Genomic DNA, 22,208 nt, shown 5'->3' with positions numbered 1-22,208 from the left:
ACTTTTCGATTCACCTGGTAGATACACGTGCACGGCTGATGCCTGCCAGGTCATGGTTTTTAGCCTTGGTGTGCTATGAATTGTCACTAGACAAATTTTTAGCCTTAGAGGACGACCGTTAGTCGGAGGGTTCACTAGCTCTTAGACTATAGCTTATTCTCAACAAAAGTAGTAAATTGTATTAAGATGCCATAAGATAATAGGTTCAGAACAATATGGAATTAGCTTTCATTGTGTTGGTTGCGGAATTACTCTCACACAAGAAATTCAAAACAAATATACACCATACAAAATCAAATTACTTAAAATATTCCCATTTAAAAAAAACATTTGTTAGGAAAATAAGAAAATCTAAAACATGTTTAAGCCCTTTAATCCTTTTTGTTATTGTTGCAGTATAGGATAGGGGATCCATTTGTCAGAAATAGAGTTAAACCTTATTTAGCCGTGTGTTGTCTGTTTAACGTATTTTTAAATTTTTAAAACTAAAAATAAAAAAGGGGGTACCTGAAGACCGACAACTTCAAATTTGAAAAAGTAATGACATTCAACTACCTGGGAGTTAGCTTGGGAATAATTGGAAATGAAAGAATTCAAGAAAGAATTATAAAGGGAAACCAAGCCGTCACGTCGAAAGAAAGAGAAAGATTTTATATGGATCTAGATATAAAGGTTGATTCGCACCTCTCATCAGGCCATTTACCTGTGATCCATATTGACCATTGCTTGTAGAGTCTCTCTGGTATAACATCGATCCCTGATTTTTTTTCGTTTCTTACTTGGTGGAGAGACTTCTGTACTTCTACTCGTGAAATGTTTGGTTCTGCCTCTCTAATTGCACTTTCTTCCATTCTGAGAGAAAGATCTTTTGAAGTGTCTTTGTATAATTCTAAACAGTAATGGTTTCAGGTTTTTAATACTCCATTATGGTCTTCACTAGCTTAAAGTTGTGACTTGAACTCTAGGACCAAATATTTAATTTTTTTAATAGTTGATGACTTTCATGGCAGTCGACAAAAAGTGGTGTGAAGTTGTACCGGAAGTTGTGCCGGGCTTAGTTAGTGCTGTGCATTGTATTGTAGCCACAACAAAGACGTGAGCAGTTATTGAAAAGCAGATTGTGCTGTGCAGTGTAGCCACAACATAGAAGTGGGCATTTCATACCAAAAAAGCTAGGATGGACCAGGTGACATCTAATACTGGTTAATCTTGTAGATTAGGTGTATTTTTATTGTCTGAATAAAAAAAAATTTGAGTCACATGCTAAGAAATGAAAAATATGAGTTGACGCGATTAATTATACAATGGAAAGTAGAATCAAAAAAAGGACCGGGGAGACAACTCAAGTCCTGATTGAAAAATTTAAAGCAGTGGAGTGAAAAAAAAAACAATAGAACTTTTCCATTAAAAAAAACTTAAACAAAACCAAATTTTATTGTTTAGTCGTGACCAACATCCCGATTCAAAGCTTCAATTAAACGGAGTCCAAGTTGAGAAAGTTCACAAAATGACATTTTTGGGAACTATAATAACTAACTAGATCCAGACAGAAATAAAACATAGAATAGCAATGACTAAAACTACTTTTATGAAAATGAAGTCATTTCTTTGCAATAATCATCTCAGTTTAGAACTAAGACAAAGAATGGTTAATACCCCAGGCTGTGGGTGAAAAAACGTGATATAATTCAGGAATTTTTGAAACCTATCAGGTGTTGTAAAGGACGATGCCAGGAATAACTTCTACTAAAATGTGACCAAAAATATTGTGAGCTTTTTTTGTTTGTTTTTTTTCTTAAATCGTAGTGCCTTTATTTATAACAATTAAGAAATTATTTTACAGTCATTGACTAAAGAAAGACTTATATTATCTTAAAATATAAATTATTATAAACTATAATTACATTTAATTATTAAAATTTATTTTTAAAATCGGTGCTTTTGCAAGCGGCCGAATTTTGCAAATCGTCCGGCTCGCTTGAAATCCGCGCGCTCGGAAAATTTTTACGTAACTTGTATTACATTTTGACCGAAAACAATTTAATAATATTACCATTATAATATACAGTGTATTTACCACTGTATTTGTTTTTCTTGATAAACTTTTATATGCGAAATCTCATTTCTGAAGAAATAATATTACAAAAATGATACATATAACTATATTTTTAATTTTTGCATTGTTATATAAATGTAATAATAATAATGTTACTTCTTATTATACAATATAAAACTTTTTCTTCTTGTAGTGACTATCCGTTTTGGACGTTGGCGACCATCATGGCAATTTGGCAAACCCCATTTGGAAACTGAGAACCAGGGCCCTGATTCTAAATCAAATTAGAATCAGGCCCCAGGAAGGCGAAGGATTACCTTGCTAGAAAATTTACGTAGGTACGTCGTTCAACACAACAACTACAAATCTTTTTAGAGCAGCAGTACCGATTTAGTGTGCAAGTACAGATTGCCATGATGAAAGTTATTATTAGAACCAAAAATTAGAAGTTTAAAAATGTTTTACGCATTTATTTCCATCAGAATATGAAAATATAACTCTTTAGAAGGAGATTGGATGTTTCACCAACTCTACGATTTTTTTCAAAAAGTTATAGCCTTCGACATTTGACCTCTTGGGATAAACAATTTATAATATCTAAGCAACAAATTCGTTAATCCGGCCTTACAATTTTTTTTTATGTTTGGAATTGAAAGATCTTCATTTTAAAGCTTTAAAAAATAAAAAAAATAATTTGTACAATAAATAACGCAATTGTAAAAAACGGCCATTTTGAACTTTTTGCAGGCTGTGTTGCAATAACCAATAAACGAAATTAAACTTACCATAGCTCAAATTGTAGGTTTTTTAATTCACTACAACTTTCTGTTAAAAAGTTTTTGCCTAGAATCAATATCCTAAGCTGCAAAATTAAAAATCTTTAAAAATTGCAAATTTAACAAATGAAAATCGCAATAACAAAAAAAGCTCACAATATTTTTGGTCACATTTTAGTAGACGTTATTCCTGGCATCGTCCTTTACCACACCTGATAGGTTTCAAAAATTCCTGAATTATATCCTGAAATCGACCTATTTTTCACCCACAGCCTGGAGTATAAGTGTTATGTTTGGTCCGTACTTTTGTATAGTGCAGAAGTGTCGTGGATGCTAAAAGTCTCGATCATGAACAGAATTGAAGCATTGGAAATGTGGATTCATAGACGGATACTGAACATATCCTGGCAGCAAGAAAAACTAATGAAGAAGTACTAAGGAGGAAAGGAGGGTCAACAAAGATAGAGAACTGCTAAAGACTGTTAAACATCGAAAAATGTCTTATCTGACACATAAATTGAGGGTCAGGGAAGTCGATTTAAAATATTACAACTGATCCTTAAAGGCAAAATAGATAGATGTAGAGGTGTAGGAAAAAACAAGTTTCTTTGCTTAAAAACATTCATCAATGGACTCAGATATTAAATGCAGGACAATTATTCCATATTGCAGAAGATCGAGAAGTCTTCGCAATGGTGATCGCCAACGTCGGATAATTCTGATATGGCACGTGAAAAAGAAGATCGCTTACTTTGCACCTCTTTTAGTTTCATCTCCTTTTATTTCACAACGTGTTATGTTTTCCATCTGTAGCGTTATTTTGCCCGTATTAGGGCGCTCATCACTGAATATAAATTCGATATGCAATATAATTATTATCTCTAGTTTATACAATACAAAAGTTTGGATAATATAATCAAATCATAAATTCATATCTGTGACATTCTTAATCAGTTTACATTTAGTTTACAAAATATTGTTTTTAGATATTTTTTAATATAAAATAAATTTAATTTTTAATATCGAACAGATTCCAACTGTCAACTACGACACATTAAAAACCCCTTTCGCTTCAAATCCTCCTTCAAATCTTCCACAACCCTAAAATAAAAGTCCATCTTTCGACGTATTGCTTGTCTTAAAAGAGCTGTCAGCTTGATTTGGATAACGAAACCAATAAGACATGCGACCAGCTCTAACAAACGACGAATCGAGAAAGATTGTTGCAAGAATTCACCCAAGTTTTCAGCGAAATCGTGTCTTCTCGCGAGAAAATCGGAAAAGGCGGAAATGTATCATCTCGGGACGTGCCAAATTGGCATCATCGGCCAAGAAAACCTGCACCGTGTACCGTTTAGGCTATGTACTCGAGGAATTTATTACAGGAGTAGAATTGCCAAAAAACTATTTATGAGTATTTTTAGTTTTTGCGTATTTCTACTAATATGTGCATCTTATTCATCGCTTTACCTTTTTTTGTTTTATTTTCGTCATATTTTATATACAGGGTGATTGATTAGTAGGGTAAAGCTCCGCTATAGTAATAGATGGCAATAAAAGTTAATAACAAAAATTTTAGCCACCTTTGAGCTTCACATTAAAAAATTAGTTAGAATGTTACAGGGTGTTCGATAACACAGTGGCAGACCTAACTTATATTTTTTTTAAATAGAACACCCTATATTTTATTTTATATTCGAAATCCTGTTAACTTCTCCATCACAAAAATATTAAGGTTTGTAATTTTATACAGGGTATTTACAAAGTTATAACCAATTTTGTATGAAAATCGTAACAAGTTCAACTCCCTGTATAAATAAAAATAAGCACAACAGCAATGGTTAATTAATGCCATATTTTTTAATTTATTGTCAAAATTTTTAAGAATTATTGATATTGCTAATTTTCTTTATATCAAATACAGGGTGAGTCAAAACGCAAGTACATTGTTTTATCAGTAATGTTAAATGGAACACCCTGTATTTTATATCATTATTGAAAAGTAACATTAACGTACTTTAATTTTTATATAACATTCCCTATGCCCAAATTTATTAGTTTTCGAGATATTTTCATTTTTCAGAGCAAATTATTTTAGGTGTTTAAATTTATCTAAATTTTAAGTAAGCCATGACTGAATTGACAACTGAAGATTACCGATTATCAATCCGGTAATTAATGTAACACTGTAGCATATAAAGAAATAAAAATAATTTATTAGTAATACATTTTACAAACAAAAACAAAACCACTACATGTAACATTTTTTAAACAATTAAAAACTATCTTTTTATGCAAATGCAACAAATAAACAAAGAAAATTAGTAATAAATTTTACAAAAAACACACAAACACAAAATACAATATTTTGTGAAGAAAATTAAACAATACTTTTGTATGTAAATGTAACAATGTAACAAATAAAGAACGAAACATAATTTATCAGTAATACATTTTGCAAAAAAACATGTTTGAAAAAATTAGAAGCTACTTTAATAAAATATTTTTAATATTTAACTACATAAGGTGTTCAAAATTATCTCCTAACACATTTATGTACGTCTAAAACGATCATTGAATGAGCTACTTACTCTACGGAGCATTTGTAAATTAACACATCGAAATACACTTTATATTCTATTGTTCATCTCATCCCTTGTTGTTGGAGGTATTTTATTAACTTCATTATTAACGTAACCCCAAAAAAATCAGTCCAGTTTATTAAATTCTGGTGATTTGGATGGCCACGCTACTGGTCCATTGAAAAATGAAAATATCTCGAAAACTAATAAATTTAGACATAGGGAATGTTATCTAAAAATTAAAGTACGGTAATGGTACTTTTCAATAGTGATATAAAATACAGGGTGTTCCATTTAAAATTACTGAGAAAAAAATGTACTTGCGTTTTGACTCACCCTGTATTTGATATAAATAAAATTAGCAATATCGACCATTCTTGAAAATTTTGACAACACGTTAAAAAATATGGCATTAATAAACCATTGTTGTTTTGCTTATTTTTATTTATACAGGGAGTTGAACTTGTTACGATTTTCATACAAAATTGGTTATAACTTTGTAAATACCCTGTATATGTATAACATAACAAACCTTTATATTTTTGTGATGGAGAAGTTAACAGGATTTCGAATTTAAAATAAAATATAGGATGTTCTATTTAAAAAAACATAAGTTTGGTCTGCCACTGTGTTATCGAACACCCTGTAACATTCTAACTAATTTTGTAATGTGAAGCCCAAAGGTGGCTAAAATTTTTATTATTAACTTTTATTGCTATCTATTACTATAGTGGAGCTATTGAGCTTTACCCTACTAATCAATCACCCGGTATTTAGTCTAGGAGCAAAGGGGATTTTGTAGCCCATCGAGGTCCATGAGATTTTACAAATGATTTTTATCTATTTTGACCTGATAAATCAGAATCTTCAAGATGATAATCCGAATGTTTGGGCGGGAATTACTTATTGACAATTTAATTATTTAAATGTTTATAAGTTATAAACTAAAAAATATATACCCTTTCTTCAAAATCAAAATTTTTTTTATCATGTTAATAAGAACAATAGCTCAGCCAAAACATACATTTTGAGATTTACTAAATTCATTTCGATGCAGTTTTCGATACAGTCATTTGAAATTGACCCAGTGTTTAACTGACATCCACGTTTCTCAAGCGCAACATAATAAATATTAGGTCCAGTCGGGTTAGCCGAATAACAGGCCTAACCTTGCATTAGGAGCTGCCCCAAATTTTATTTTTCTAATCTTTAGGGGGTCAATAGTAGTGTAAATTTAAAATCTCGACTAAATTCCGCCGTTGCGTTAGCCGCCATCTTGATTTTAAACGAGAAAGGTTTTTGCTCAATATCTCCGTTATTTTTAACTTTTCGACAAAAAGTATAAGAAGCAAAATTGTTGAAAAAATGAATTTTTATAATTTCATTTATTATAATTTTTTCGTGCGGTCGATATTTTACGAGTTATGGCGGAAAATAGTGACAGTTAGAGCATAATTATTGAATTATCTCGTTTATTATTAGTTTTACGACAAAAATGTTTCTATACAAAAATAGAGAGAATTAAATTCTACACAATTTTGATCCCCTTCATTTTTTTGCTAAAATTAATATTTAAGGTAGTACGTATGCGGAAATTGCCCAAGCGTAAGACCTGATTGATTTTATAGCAATGGTTTTTGTTCAATATCTACGCCATTTTCAACTAAAATTGTTCCAAATATGATTTCCTACAATTTCTTTTTAACAATTTTTTTCATGCGGTTGATATTTTCCAAGTTAAGTGGGAAAATAGTAAAAAGTGGAGGGGGGAGCATAAATATTGAATTGAATTTTGTTTTCGGGCTGACCCAAATTTTATAATTATATCCTTTAGGGGAGATCAATGGTAGTGTAAATTTAAAATCTCGACTGAATTCCGCGGTTGCATTAGCCGCCATATTGATTTTAAAGGAGAACCGTTGTTGCTTAATATCTCCGCCATTTTCAACTTTCGACAAAAACGGTGGCAACTAAAATTGTTGGAAATACAATTTCCTACAATTTCTTTGGCATAATTTTTATATGCGATCAATATTCTCCGAATTAAGGGGGAAAGTAGTGGAAGCGGAGGGGAAGCATAATTATTGAATTGTCTCATTGTGCTTTTCGACATAATTGTACATAAACAAAAATAAAGAGAATTATATTTTATACAACTTTTGAAACTTCCAATGAAACACCAACCAAACTAAGTACATAAAAGACATAAATAATAACTATATGCACTAAGTTCACTTAATTTTATTAGCTAGCGGATTTTATTGGTTGAATTTGTCTGTCTATATTTTAAGCTTCATGTCAGCTAATATATAATATTTCAACATTTTTTTTTCAATTTTGGACTCTGTAGGGGGAAATCTCTACATCCCCCCTCGTAGACCCGCCACTGGTTCTCTTGAAAACATGTAGTAAATCGTAATTGCAACAATTTCAGTCCTTACACTTTTTATCGAAAAGTTGAAAATGGCGGAGGTATTGAATAAAAACCGTTGCTATAAAATCAATCAGGTCTTACGCTCGCTCTTTTACCGCGTACGTACTACCTTAAATATTGATTTTATGAAAAAAATTAAGGAGATCGAAATTGTACAAAATTTAATTATTCTCATTTTTATATAGGTACATATTTGTTGTAAAACTGATCATAAACGAGATAATTCAATAATTCCATAATTATGCTCTAACTGCCACTATTTACCCCCCATAACTCTGAAAATATCGACCTTACAAAAAAAATTATAATAAACGAAATTATAGAAAATCGCATTTACAACAATTTCAGTCTCTACAATTTTTTTCGAAAAGTTGAAAATGGCGGAGATATTGACCAAAAACGGTTCACATTTAAAATCAAGATGGCGGCTAACGCAACAGTGAAATTCAGTCGAGATTTTAAATTTATACTACCATTAAACCCTCCTTAAGATTAGAAAAATAAAATTTGGGGCAGCTCCTAATGCAAGGTCAAATGGTATCCCGACTGGGCTATATGTAGATACTTGCACTTTATAATATTAATCTTAAAAAAACAACTTCTGCGTGTCTCGTAAATCTAAAATTGTTAATTATTGTTTCTAGCATAAAAATTAATATTTCATTTATTTATCATTTAATAATAAAACTATATTTATATAAAAATTGATAAGATAATGTTTCAAAATTTATTTTTAAGCTTATAATCATAGCTTTATACTAAGGTACTTTAAATCTGTTTTTCTACAACCGTGTTAAAAATGCAATTTTTAGCACTCCATACGATCCTTAAAATGCTACTTTAAGGCACTAGTGCTTTAAAATTTTTATGGCACTGCAGTTCGTATTGACCGTATAGGCAATTTTGATGTAATGTCAAAAAAATATAAAAATGGAATGTCAGTCAAGTTCAACTAAAAGTTTTTGTAGATATTGTCCTGTAATTACGTTTGTAGAAAAAATATTGTATGATATGCGTGTTAAAAAGTACATTTTTAAGGCACTCATGTGAATTGCAGAACTCTCTTCGCTCATTCTGCTAAACTTTCACATGCGTGCGTTAAACGTGTACTTTTAACACTTATATCATAAATAACTATTAATTTGAGAAAAAAAAAAAGATATCAGCAAAAATGTCTGAAAATTGATGACAGTTCGGTCAAGGATAGTTCTTAGTGTGTAGATTAAAAAAGTTCGTGGGACCTAGCAGTGGCGACGCATGACTTTTTTAAAGTGTTACCAAAACCAGATGCAAAAAACCTTAAAAAAAAAATAAGATATGGTTAAATGTATACAGTGCTAGTCAAAATTTCGTACCCCCTCGTATCTTTTGAACTGTTATACCTATAATAGTGAAATTTGGAGGGAGGAAATAAACGGACGTAAGCTTCTTAACTGGTCATGACAGGTGACGCAATAGTGACAGATGACTTAACAGAGCCACTGTGACCGACAATTTTATATAGGACCTTATTGCAAGTGATACCTCGTTTGAAAGGTATTCAAAATGCCTATTGAGTCATACTATTTTTTTTGGGTTTAAGTTGGTTTTGATTTTGGTAAATAAATTAAATAAATATAATATTGTAGTTTCGTATTTAATTAATATAAATTCAAATGTCCTCCTATTATTATTTTTTTGTCAAAAAATTCACGTTTTCCAATTCTCTATTAGTTTTTACGTCAACGTCAACCTTTATGACAGGTAATCATAGGCGGAATTTTGAATTTTTGTTAATTAAATGCGAAACTACAATTTTATATTTATTTCATTTATTCATCAAAATTAGCTTTAACTCAAACAAAATTAGTATGACTGAATAGGTATTTTCAATACCTTTCAAATGAGGTATCACTTGCTCTTGCTATAAGGTCCCATTTAAAATTATCTGTCACAGTGGCGCTGTAAAGTCATCTGTCACTATTACGTCACCTGTCATGACTAGTTAAGATGCTTACGTCCGTTTATTTCCTCCCTCGAAATTTTACTATTATAGGTATAACCGCTCAAAAGATACGAGGGAGGGTACGGACTTTTGACTAGCACTGTATATAGCTCCAATACTATCATTTTGTATATTACTTGAAACTCTCGAAAAAACAGTTGATGTTTCTAGATGTTGGCAAAATTTTTGATCTTTTTTGGCAATTAATGTTAACAATTCCCTGTAACTAATTGCCTCGATTGTCAGAGTCGTCGCCCTCAAAATGACCACGAAACGCTAATTCTTCTTTGGCCAAAAACTTATGGTATCTATTATAAGTGTGCTGTGTGCTAAGGATATACCTATCTATTTTTTTAACAAACTCATTATGTTTAGCAATATTTGCTTTAAAAGCTTGGTTAAGAGAACTTTCGATTCTTGTTTTGCCAAACTGAATCAAATTGGGTATACATCTTACATGTAGGTAACGGAGAAATTTCATGCCTCCTTTTTTAAACTCTAAAACTATTAAAATCGTGAACCTGGTCCACCCATTTTTTTCTGTAGAAACCAGAAGACATGGCCAACAATACAGTCTATTTCTCTTGCAATCACATAACCAAGGATTTTCACTGTATCGCTCCCTCGGAGATCGCTGGGAAAATTTACACTCAAAATAACAAAATTCAGTTTGGCAACACTGTATGAATGTTGATAGTAACATATCCCTTTTAAGATAAACAGAACTGTAATTTAGTCCAGACAAATTAATATATTTTTTTTGCCATAAAAAATGAGATTTTTCAACCAAAAAATATTTCAAATATGATGTGCAAAATAATTTTTAATTGGGTTCTGTTAATGAGCTTGCTTTTTTGTCATTAACGGAAGGATTAAGGAATAATGATTAAATCATTATCGCCCAGTTATCGTCTTAATTATTTTAACTGTAGCTACTAATATCCGTCAACTAATTCTGAATTATTAATGGGTTGTTAAAACATTTTATCTGTAGCGGCTTCTGGAATGTCTTAAAAATATCAAATTTCATTGATAAAATGCGCATATCCCACCGATATCGAACTACTTTTTTGATTCCTTTTTAAATTGTTTAAAATAGGTTTTTTATTTTCAATAATCTCATTTTTTTTTCAAAATTATATAAGGAGAATTACTTTTCAAGTAGTTGATCGATTACGCAGCGACACTCATCCATGGTTAACTGCACGCACACTTTTTATAGGTACTGTAACCAAATTTAAATCTGGTAACAGGGCTACTGATATACACAGCGGGCTCACGCCGTCGCTCGTTCAAAATTTTCAGACACTAGCCGGTCCCGAGCGACAGCGAGGATATGGCGAGGATGTAAGAAGAGACTCAAAGAAGAGACTGCTAAAGATGACAGCAATACCATAATATGTAAAATGCTTATCAGAGAAATACCTAAAAAGAAAAGAAACAAGTACAACATCATAACATTAAAAACAACTATCACTTTGAGATCTTCCCTTTCCAAAATCAAACCCAACAACACACAAGAAAGATTCAAAACGTGCATCTATTAAATAGACTGTGAATTCAGCAATTTATACGTGGGAGACACGACAAAACCATTAAATGTCAGGTTAAATGAGCATGAAACCTACATCAAGAAACTAGATGTATCAATAATTATGAAAAAAATTGATATGAAAAAGAGAAAGGTCAAAGAAGCAGCCTTCATCCTAGTTAACGAAGAAAAATATGTTGTAAACCCATCAGCAGAATGTACCAGACTTTAGTTGCCAATACTAAAAGAAAAAGGCAACAACAAGAATATACCAGCAATAGCGGAGTAAAGGAATTCACAGTTCATAAAGAAGTTCAAGTCACCTACAATCTCATACAACATACATATGCAACACACACTACATAAACCCAAATCTAAGTTACAAGACTTAAGTTACACAATCGCATCTACGATACAGATTACACAAACAAATTAACACAAAATAACACAAAAACAGTTACAATTTGATATTCCTAGGGTGAGAACACCCCTCCAAAATTTCTTCAACCATATCGGTACCTCAAAGCAAAACTGTATTAAGTCCAAAATTTCAGTTTTCTACTTTTTTGGCTTTGTGAATAGAGTGGAAAATTTTAATCCCATTGAGGCAAAAAAGTAGAAAACTTAAATTTTGGACTTAATACAGTTTGCTCTGAGGTACGGATATACATGCTGTGACCTACAAGATTGAGTTTTTCAGGGAGAGTGTGTTTGTATTTTTTCATAGAAACTGACAAAAATAATAAAAAACTCGTCATTGAAACTATATTTAACACAAAATTACACTGAAAAATTGAACAGTAATCAGCCATCATTCTCATATCCCAATTTACTTCGGTAACTTCCCTATATCTCTTTTATGGGTTAAGGCTCATATAGAACTAATGCATAATGAATATGTTGATAGCTTGGCTAAAAAATCTATTGAGTATGGTACTTCAAATAATCGTAAGTTTTGCATATCTGATTTAGTTAACACTATTAAGCATCGGGTAGATAGGTTAACACTATTAAGCATAGGGTAGCGGGTAGATACTTCTCTGCGATCCCGGTAGGGAATAGATCTACTTCAGGAATAGCACACCTGCCGTACGCGAGCTCATGGATTTCCCCAACATCCCTTTACTGGGGAAACCATGTCCAAACCCAAAGCATTCCCATCTCCACCATTTCCTCCTTCCACATCCTAACCAACTCGCCAACACGCACTAGCCAAGCGTGGCGTTTTAATGGCTAAAACCCCAAAGGCAAATTTCCATGAAAGACGAAACTACTGAACGGCCCTCAGTCTCCGGCGGCTCCAACACCCCCAGCCAAGGTAGCGGGTGGAAAAGGGTTAGAGCAGAGGGTGCTAAGAATCCCCGGAAAAGATCAGGCTACCACAAAGAACGACAAATGCATATCACCTCATATAATGTTAGAACTCTTATATCGGACCAGAAGATGATGGAACTGGAGGAAGAACTGAAAACAATAAAATGGGACATCATCGGCCTCAGTGAAATCAGACGAAGAGGAGAAGCTCAAATTACCCTTAAATCGGGGCACTTATTTCATTTTAGAGGAGAAGAAGACACTTCAAATGGTGGAGTAGGATTCATTATACATAGAAAGCACGCCCAAAATATAATTAAAATTAACAGCATAAGTCCCAGGATTGTGTACCTCATCTTCAAACTAAATGCAAGATATAACCTTAAGATAATCCAGACATATGCTCCAACGACTAGCCATTCGGATGAAGAAACTGAAATATTTTATGATGACCTACAAACAGCATTACATACTACACCAGCATACTACACAATAGTTATGGGCGACTTTAACGCGAAAATGGGCTTTAAACAAGATGATGCAGAAGTAGCAATGGGCAAGTATGGCTACGGAGAAAGAAATGAACGAGGGCAAAGACTGCTTAACTTCTTACACCAGGAAAATTTATCCGTGATGAACTCTTTTTTCGATAAAAAGCCTCAGTAAATGGACATGGATAAGCCCAGATGGCAGTGTCAAAAATGAGATAGATTTTATCATAACGAACAGAAAAGAAATAATTAAAGATATTGAAGTACTTAACAAATTTTCGATAGGAAGCGACCACAGATTAATCCGAGCAAGGATACAATTAAATGTCAACTTGGAAAGAACAAAGATGATCTTCAAAACACGAAAGAAGAAATGGATTCCCCCAGAAAACAACGACCTCTATGAAGATATACTAACCAGACGTATACAAGACTTAGAAAACGAAATAGAAGACATCGACCTAGCAAATAATCTCATAACGGAGGCACTTAAATAAACCGAAAGGGAGTGCTGCCCGACGGTCGTGACCCATAAAGAAAAATTAAGCCAAAATACCAAAGAGTTAATAAGTAAAAGAAGACAACTGACGGAAAAATACGACTCCAACTACACAACACTGAAGAAATTAAATAAAGATATCCACCGGTCAATCCGAAAAGACATAAGAGAAAACAATACAAGAGAAATAACTCAAATTATTCAAGAAAACAAAAGTTTAAAAGTTTTGCGGCGAAATACGAATAACATTGGCAACAAAAATATGTACAGAATAAGAAATAAAGACAACAGCATTGCTACGGATAGAGCCGAAATCCTTAAGGTTGTCGAATCGTTTTATCGCGAAATGTATGAGAGCACCAACGCAAGGCAAGATCAGCTCCTGTCCAAAATCACAAACCAGGGATCAGAATTAATGCCAGAAGTAACACCATACGAAGTTAAAAAGACACTTTCAGAAATGAAAAATAATAAATCCCCTGGCGATGACGGAGTAGTGATCGAGGCAATCAAACAAGGTGGAAATAAAATTATCCAGGTTTTGGCCAAACTTTTCACCGAATGCATTTACCAAGGAAAAACGCCTTCTCAATGAAACAATGCAGTCATTGTTTTATTGCACAAGAAAGGTGACATAACAGATCTAAAAAACTACCGTCCTATCAGTCTGCTATCACACATATATAAACTTTTCACAAAAATTATCAAAAAGAGACTGGAGGCTAAGTTAGACTTCTATCAGCCTAGAGAACAAGCTGGCTTCAGATCCGGATAGAGCACTAACGACCACTTACTGGTAATAAAAAACTTGATCGAGAAGTCTGCGGAATACAACAAACCATTGGCACTGATATTCGTGGACTACGAGAAAGCGTTCGATACCATAAACCAGCAGAAAATGTTAAAAGCATTTACAGAATGCCGAATAGATTATCGCTATACTAACATGATAAAATATATCTACCACAACGCAACGTCTAGCGTAAGACTATCTGATCAACAAACAAATAAATTCTGTATACAGCGAGGAGTACGGCAAGGAGACACCATCTCACCAAAGCTGTTCACAACCCTTTTAGAACACAGTTTTAAGAAGGCAGATCTGAACGAATATGGTATCAACATAAATGGAGAGAAGCTCAGTCATTTGAGATTCGCAGATGACATCGTCCTTATAGCCGATCGTATGGATGATGCAATAATAATGTTGAATAAGTTATATCACGCTTCCTTAGAGGTCGGACTAAAGATTAACATCAACAAGACGCAAATAATGACTAATCTGGTGCTAAATAGTAATATTGTTCTTGATGGAATGAATATTGAGCAGACTGCATCTTATAAGTACTTGGGACATGAAATTCGATTGGGAAGAGATAACCAGACGTGCGAGCTCCCACGTCGCATAGGATTAGCCTGGGCAGCGTTTGGTAAACTGAGCTATGTATTTAAATCGGACTTACCCATATGCCTGAAAAGGAAAATCTTTGACCAGTGTGTATTGCCTGTACTCACTTATGGAGCGGAAACATTAACACTCACAAAAAAGGTAGTGAACAAGATTCGCATAACTCAAAGGGCTATGGAGCGCCAGATGTTGGGTGTCTCCCTGAGGGACCGAATCCCAAACGAAGAAATACGTCGTAGAACAAAAACATCGGACGCCGTCGAAAGAATCGCGTTGCTCAAGTGGAATTGGGCAGGACACGTCGCCAGATTGTCAGACAACCGATGGACAAAACGTATTGTCGAGTGGAGGCCACGAGAAGAAGCACTACGGAGCAGAGGACGACCACCAACCAGATGGGCTGACGATCTGAAACGTATTGTCGGCAACTGGATGCAAGCCGCACAAAACAGAGAAAGATGGAAAGAGCTGAGGGAGACCTATGTCCAGCAGTGGACGCGTACGGGTTGATGATGATGATTAAGCATCGAGTTAAAAATCAGTGGAGTCAATCATGGCGAGATCTTTGTAAACAATCCAAATCTCAGTATTCACTGATTCAACCTTCTGTTACAAATATATATTGGTTTAAAAATTATGTAGTACCTCGAAGATATATAACAACATCAATCAGAATGAAGTTTGGACATGCATGTTTCCCTCTACATCTAGCAAGAATTAAAGTTTTTGATTCAAATCTTTGTACTGAATGTCAGAAAATGGGTGATTTCAATCACACTTTCTTTGAGTGCACAAAATACATTCCACACAGCTATAATTGAATCGAAGATTTAATAAAATGTAACGTTTTTCCACCTTTCAATATATCCTATCCATTGTCTCTGAACAGCAAAATAATATATGATTGTTTAATGAAATTTATCTGTGAAACTAAAATTAATCCCTAAATTTATTAATCCTGATAATTTGATATATTATGTACATTTGGAAAAAGAAGAAGAAGAAGATGTAAAATGGAAAAATGTGGTGAGCAACTTGGATAGTCCATAGCGGCCAGCTGCAGCTTTTGAACTGAGTAGAGAGCTGTGGAAGAGTTTGCTATGGAACTCTAAGGACCTCATTGCCTTCTTTATGTATGAATAGAAAACAAAAAAGTTTTAAATGACTAATTGACACCCAAGTCTATGCCATAAAACAAAAAAAATCTCCTTTATGTCTTAATGAAACCTCTCTCTTCCTGTTCCTCGCTGACAGCTTTAAGATCTTCGGGAAAATAGTCAACATGACATTCCAGAAAATGAAATTTATCAGTCATATTGCATCCCAGTTTTTGTTTATAATTTTCGACCACGTTGACTACAATTTCTTTGCAAAAGATCTCAGTGCTTAAAATTCATCCTGGGTCATTGTATTCGGGAATGATCTGTCTCATTTTTGTCCCAGTACAAGTCTTTCTCTGTCAACTTGTTTACTTAAAATTTCGACAAACTGTTTCATTAATCCTAACTTTCATTAATCCTAACAAAATAACTAATTTTGAGTAAACTTATGCGTCAGGCACCACATTTTTTGTCCTGGTACAAGTCTTTCCCTGAGTGCAGGCCATTCTTTTTTAACGTAATGTAAATTTCGTGCTCGACTTTCCCATTCGCACAAATAAAAACATGGATACTGTGTGAATCCAGACTGCTGACCCAAAAGCGTAGATATTATTTTGAGGTATTCCCAGAGTGTCTAAGTATAATTCGCCATACTTTATTTGATTTATCAACAGCTCACGATTTTCCTACGTTTCTTTGATATTCATGGAGTGGGCAAAGGGCCACCCTTCAGATTTATCTTAGAAGGATCAATATAAATCCCCATAATGTGGAATCGTAATTGTCAGCTCCCATTTTCATGACTATTTCAAGAATATTAATACAATACATCAGTGAACATTCTTGAGAAAACTGTTCCTTGAACCCTTTTTCATGATGCCTATACCACAAAAATGTGGCTCCTGGAGTCAACAGATTTTTATCTTTCAATCGTGATCCAATAATTTGCGCATCATCCTTCGACAGGCTTAAGTCTCTCCCTAAGCCATTTAGTTCAGCTTCGATAAACTATTTTGAGACCGTTAAGTTGACGGCATAGCCAGTGTTACCATTGAAATGAAATAAACATAATATTATACTAAAATATTTTCTATCGATGTATCAAGTATTTTAGAAATAATTTTAATGCAATTTACGAAATATCAATAAGGTACCTCTGTGCTCTAAGACAGATCTAATATCTCACAAGGTTTTTTTTTATTTTTTTAAAATCTTAACGTTATGGCACAGTATTAATGTACACTGTACCCGTATTAGCTAAAGGCACTTATCAAATTCAAAACACCAAAAATCATGTCGGCCTGTGTTAGTTATTTAAAACTGTAATTTTCATTACTCCGATAATTGTAGCTTAATCCCATATAAACACTAAGCAGATAATATAAACTTTCTAACCAATCAAGATAGTGATATAAAACGACCCTGCTGATGTAATAAATATGTTTTAAACTACCGCAACAAGGGGTTTTGTGTGACAGCATAAATGTTAATTTCGTGTGATGTATTATATGGGTCAGGACACTATATTTATATGATAGATGAAAATAGGTATTGGTTGCGTTTCTCCAAGGACAATGTCGCTTTTACAACAAACTCCTGGCGGTGGGCTTGACGATGATCATGCAGGAAAGGTTTGATTAATGTATATTCTATTATCGTTAACTCGTTTTCATTAACAATATATTTTATAAATGTATACCGGCGGCCCAAAAAAATGCAACCCCTTGAAGGACAAATATAGTTTTTAAATATTTATTTAAGGAAGTATACATTACAATATTCTTATTATTTGATTACATTATAAACAAATTTGCAACGTTATTTTCGTCAAAATATTAAAAATGAGTGGCTTCTACTTGATTTTTGAAGTTATACTTCTTTGGGCACGAGGGTGAATTTTTACATTCCCTGGCACATGCGCACACCGACTGTATGGTATTAGTCGCTAGATCTTTTAAATTATCTAGCGCAAATAAGGTGTGCGTGAAAAGAATAGATTATTAGTGTTTTTAGTAAATTTATTTATTATAATTTTTATGTCTGTGGATTTGTCTTCCTCTTAATAAGTACATATTATTAAAAATGTTTATTTTCAATTAATGTATTTGTCACCGTGATTGTAATTATGTCCGAGAAATGATCGACTGAACACATAAACCATGGTAGCTGATCGGTAGAGCATTCGTCTAGGGATCGAGAGGTCCCTTGTTCAAATCCAGACAAAGTCATATCCTTTTTTTTGTTCTTTCTAAAATTAGTTTAATATTTAAATACAATACAAAAAAACTGTTTAAAGTAGATAGGTATATTGATTTCGTTGAAATCATAATATGAAGTTAGATTATATTATAATAGAAGTATAACTTCTTACGTGCGTACAAAGTACACACACACATTCTTTTTTTATACGCTCTCGTTCAATTACTCTTTGGGACATTGACACTCTTAAGCGATTTAAGTTTCAATCTACCATATCCCACACATGTTCGATGTGTGACAAATCAGTGGATCTTGACGGCCACCCCAAGTCTCTATACTAGATTCTTGTATGAACTCCATGATTTCGCGGGCAATATGAGGTCTTAAGTAATCCTATTGAAAGATCGCATTTGAAATGGTTTGTAGGTAACGATGTCAAACCGCTTGCAGTACTTCAGCCATAAATCGTCAACCTGTCAGAGTGCCGTTAATAAGAACTAAATGTGATCTATCTCCCAAATATATAGCACCCCATACCATAACGCTAGGTTGTCTTGCTGTATGACGTTCAACAGCTTATATTTCGTCTGACGTCTGTCTGTATTTCGTGTCCCACCTCGAAAAAATATTACCCTTATGCGCCCATCAGGGCCACCTAAACAAAAGCTAGATTGATCACTGAAACAGTTTTGCCGAGCTCTGCATCATTCTAAGCATCGACCCTTTTGCTGTGGTGCTGGTGTCAAAAGTAACCAAAACCAAAATTAATCAAAAGCGGACGGTAAGCTCTCAGTTCCATTCCAAGTAATTTTTGGGTAACTATTCTTCTTGGAGTTCATAATGCGCAGAGTCTTGGATGGTTGGGAGGGAGGAGTAAACCTAGGTGGTGTTAAGATATCTAACTTGCGTTTCGCAGACGACACTAAACTTCTAGCCTCTACTCCAAAAGAAATTACTGAATTATTAAAAAAACTCGAGGTAGAAAGTGCTAAATTTGGACTCATGGTTAACTACAACAAAACCAAAATCATGGTTATTGATCGCCAACAACAGTTTCCTGAAACCCAAACTATTGCGGGATGCGAGGTAGTCTCATCTATGATATATCTTGGAGCTCTAGTTAACAACACAGGCAGTTGTGAACCCGAAATTAGAAGACGCATTCAACTAGCAAGAGCAGCAATGAGTGAACTAAACGGGGTCTGGCGTGATCGTCACATTACTATGACAAACAAAAAGAGACTCGTTTCAACTCTGGTCTTTTCCATATTTTACTATGCATGCGAGACATGGACAGTCAAAGAATCAGATAGACGACGTATAGACGCCTTTGAAATGTGGACATGGAGACGCCTGTTTCGAATTCCATGGACGGCTCGCCGTACAAATATCTCGGTTCTGGATGAAATTAAACCGGATCAGCGTCTCTCCAGTACCGTTTACTCTAGAATTTTAAAGTTCTTTGGTCATATCCATCGAAGTGATCACAAAATGGAGCGGTTGGTGGTCCAAGGAAGGCCTCAGACTCAACGCCAACGCGGAAGATCTCCACAGCGATGGGCGGACATTACTAAAAAGCTTCTCAACAAACAGTATACTGAGGCAATACATGTAACTGATGACCGCGATCAGTGGAGAAATATTATCAATCAAACTGTCAGAGCTGCTGAAGCCTAATTATGAACCACAACACATCTACTAAGATGTTAATGACTATGATGATGATTCTTCTTGGGACTACCATAACTGTAGCTGAAACTAAATCACTTCTTACTTGTGTACACTGTACCGTCTACTTCTAAAAGTAGAAAGTCTAAGACGGCGCAGATCACGGCATTACAATATTCTATTAGAACGTCCAGACTCTCCACGACGCCGATAAGTCTCATCATTGGACTAGTGATATTGATTATAGTTACTTTCGAGTATTCGTTACAAATCGTTACTTATGAATAAAGTAATCATTTACAGTATTTGTTACTTTGATTACTATGATTACTTTTGTTACTTTTGTATTTGAGTACCGGTAATCATATCGAGAATCGTATTTCTCAGTAGGTAGGTTTTATTTTTATTTTCATTCTGTGAATTTGTGAATTATCTACTATCTAATCTACATCGGCAAATCGCGTAGATCTAGATAAAAATATAGGATTCTCGCATTCGATCTTTGTTAATGACATACATTACATATTTTACGTATACCATTATACCTCCCTCTGTTTCATCTTCTATCTTCTCCTCACCCTCATACCCTTAAAACGCTTCATACCGATAACGATAATCGATAACACTCGTAAACTACCGGTCCCGTCCGTTACTCGCTGGGATACGATTGGTAGAAAGAAATCAAGTGTACTGGTTGTAGATACAATAGTAGTTACTCGCTCTGATACGATTGGTACGAAGCAACGAAGTAATCAGAGTAATAAAAGTAGATACAATAGTAATTACTCGCTCTGATACGATATGTATGAAGCAACGAAGTAATTAAATTAGATACAATAATCGTTACTCGCTCTGATACGATTGGTACGAAATAACGAAGTAATCAGAGTAATCAAAGTAATCAAAGTAGATATAATAGTCGTTACTCGCTCTGATACGATTGGTACGACCTAACGAAGTAATCAGAGTAATCAAAGTAATGAAAGTAATCAAAGTAACGATTTGCCTCTCTGTATAGTAATCGTTACTTTCGGTATTCGTAAGTAACGAGTACTTTGTAACGAATAGATACTTTTTCAACATCACTACATTGGACCACCTCCTCCAAACTCTTAACGCCGTTGATGGATTAGCTTCAACTCTTCGTGAAATTTCCCGTTTAACCAAAACCGGTCTATTTCTTTCCTAGAATGCGTCCCTATTTGAAGTCACTTAAATGACAAAATTACCGACGGCCGCGAACTCTTGGCATTTTAAATTTTTTGGGTAAATCAAAAAACAATTAAAAAGTACTTTCTACTGCTCTCTTATTTTTGCGAAAAAAAAACGAAAAAAACTTCAAGTTTTACAAAGAAATACTTTCGATTCAAATAAATAGCCGTATACAAAGTGTTGCATTTTTTTAGCCATCATATTTATAGTGGTGTATTAAAAAGAAAAGTGATTCGCCAATATTCCGTTCTCTGAAAGATTTTGGAAATTTTTTCAATTGAATCGTTTTCAATAGTTGTTTTTCTGATAAATCAAGTCAACGAGAAATATGCATTTCGAAGGATCCGACAGCAAATTAAGCGTGAACCAATGTTTTTTAACCTGCGGAATAGAAAGAATTACAGTGGAACCTCGATAAGTCGGCCCCCGATAACCCGGAATTCCGGCTAACCCGGATCGATTTTCATGAGACAAACATTTCAACAATAAAAATGTATGTATAATGTTAAAACATTTTATCTGTAGCCGCTTCTGGAATGTCTTAAAAATATCGAGTTTCATTGATAAAACTTGGCTTGGACCATAATATAATATTTGAGAGATAATGGGCATTTGTGTAATTTGAACCATACGGTAAAAATGACTCATGGCACACGGCGGCAGCGGCGGCAGACCGACGATCATTATCCATTATCGGGCTATCGCAAACAACAGGCACCTTTTATTCCTTTATTTATGTTCAACTGTCTTTTAAAAAATTATTTTTAGAACAATGGTCTTTTAAACTTTAAACAATGAAAGAGCCACTATTCTTAAATAACACAACATCGTTCCGATGGCAGACGAAATTGACACAACCGAAACTGACTGAGTTTTTTTTACCTAGAAACGAACAATACTCTATCTACATATACTGTCTATTGTGTCTAACTATACTCTATACTATACAATATA

Source organism: Diabrotica virgifera, chromosome 1 (assembly GCF_917563875.1).
Source record: "Diabrotica virgifera virgifera chromosome 1, PGI_DIABVI_V3a".
Classification (NCBI taxonomy): Eukaryota; Metazoa; Arthropoda; class Insecta; order Coleoptera; family Chrysomelidae; genus Diabrotica; species Diabrotica virgifera.
Note: the sequence above shows the minus strand (reverse complement) of the source record.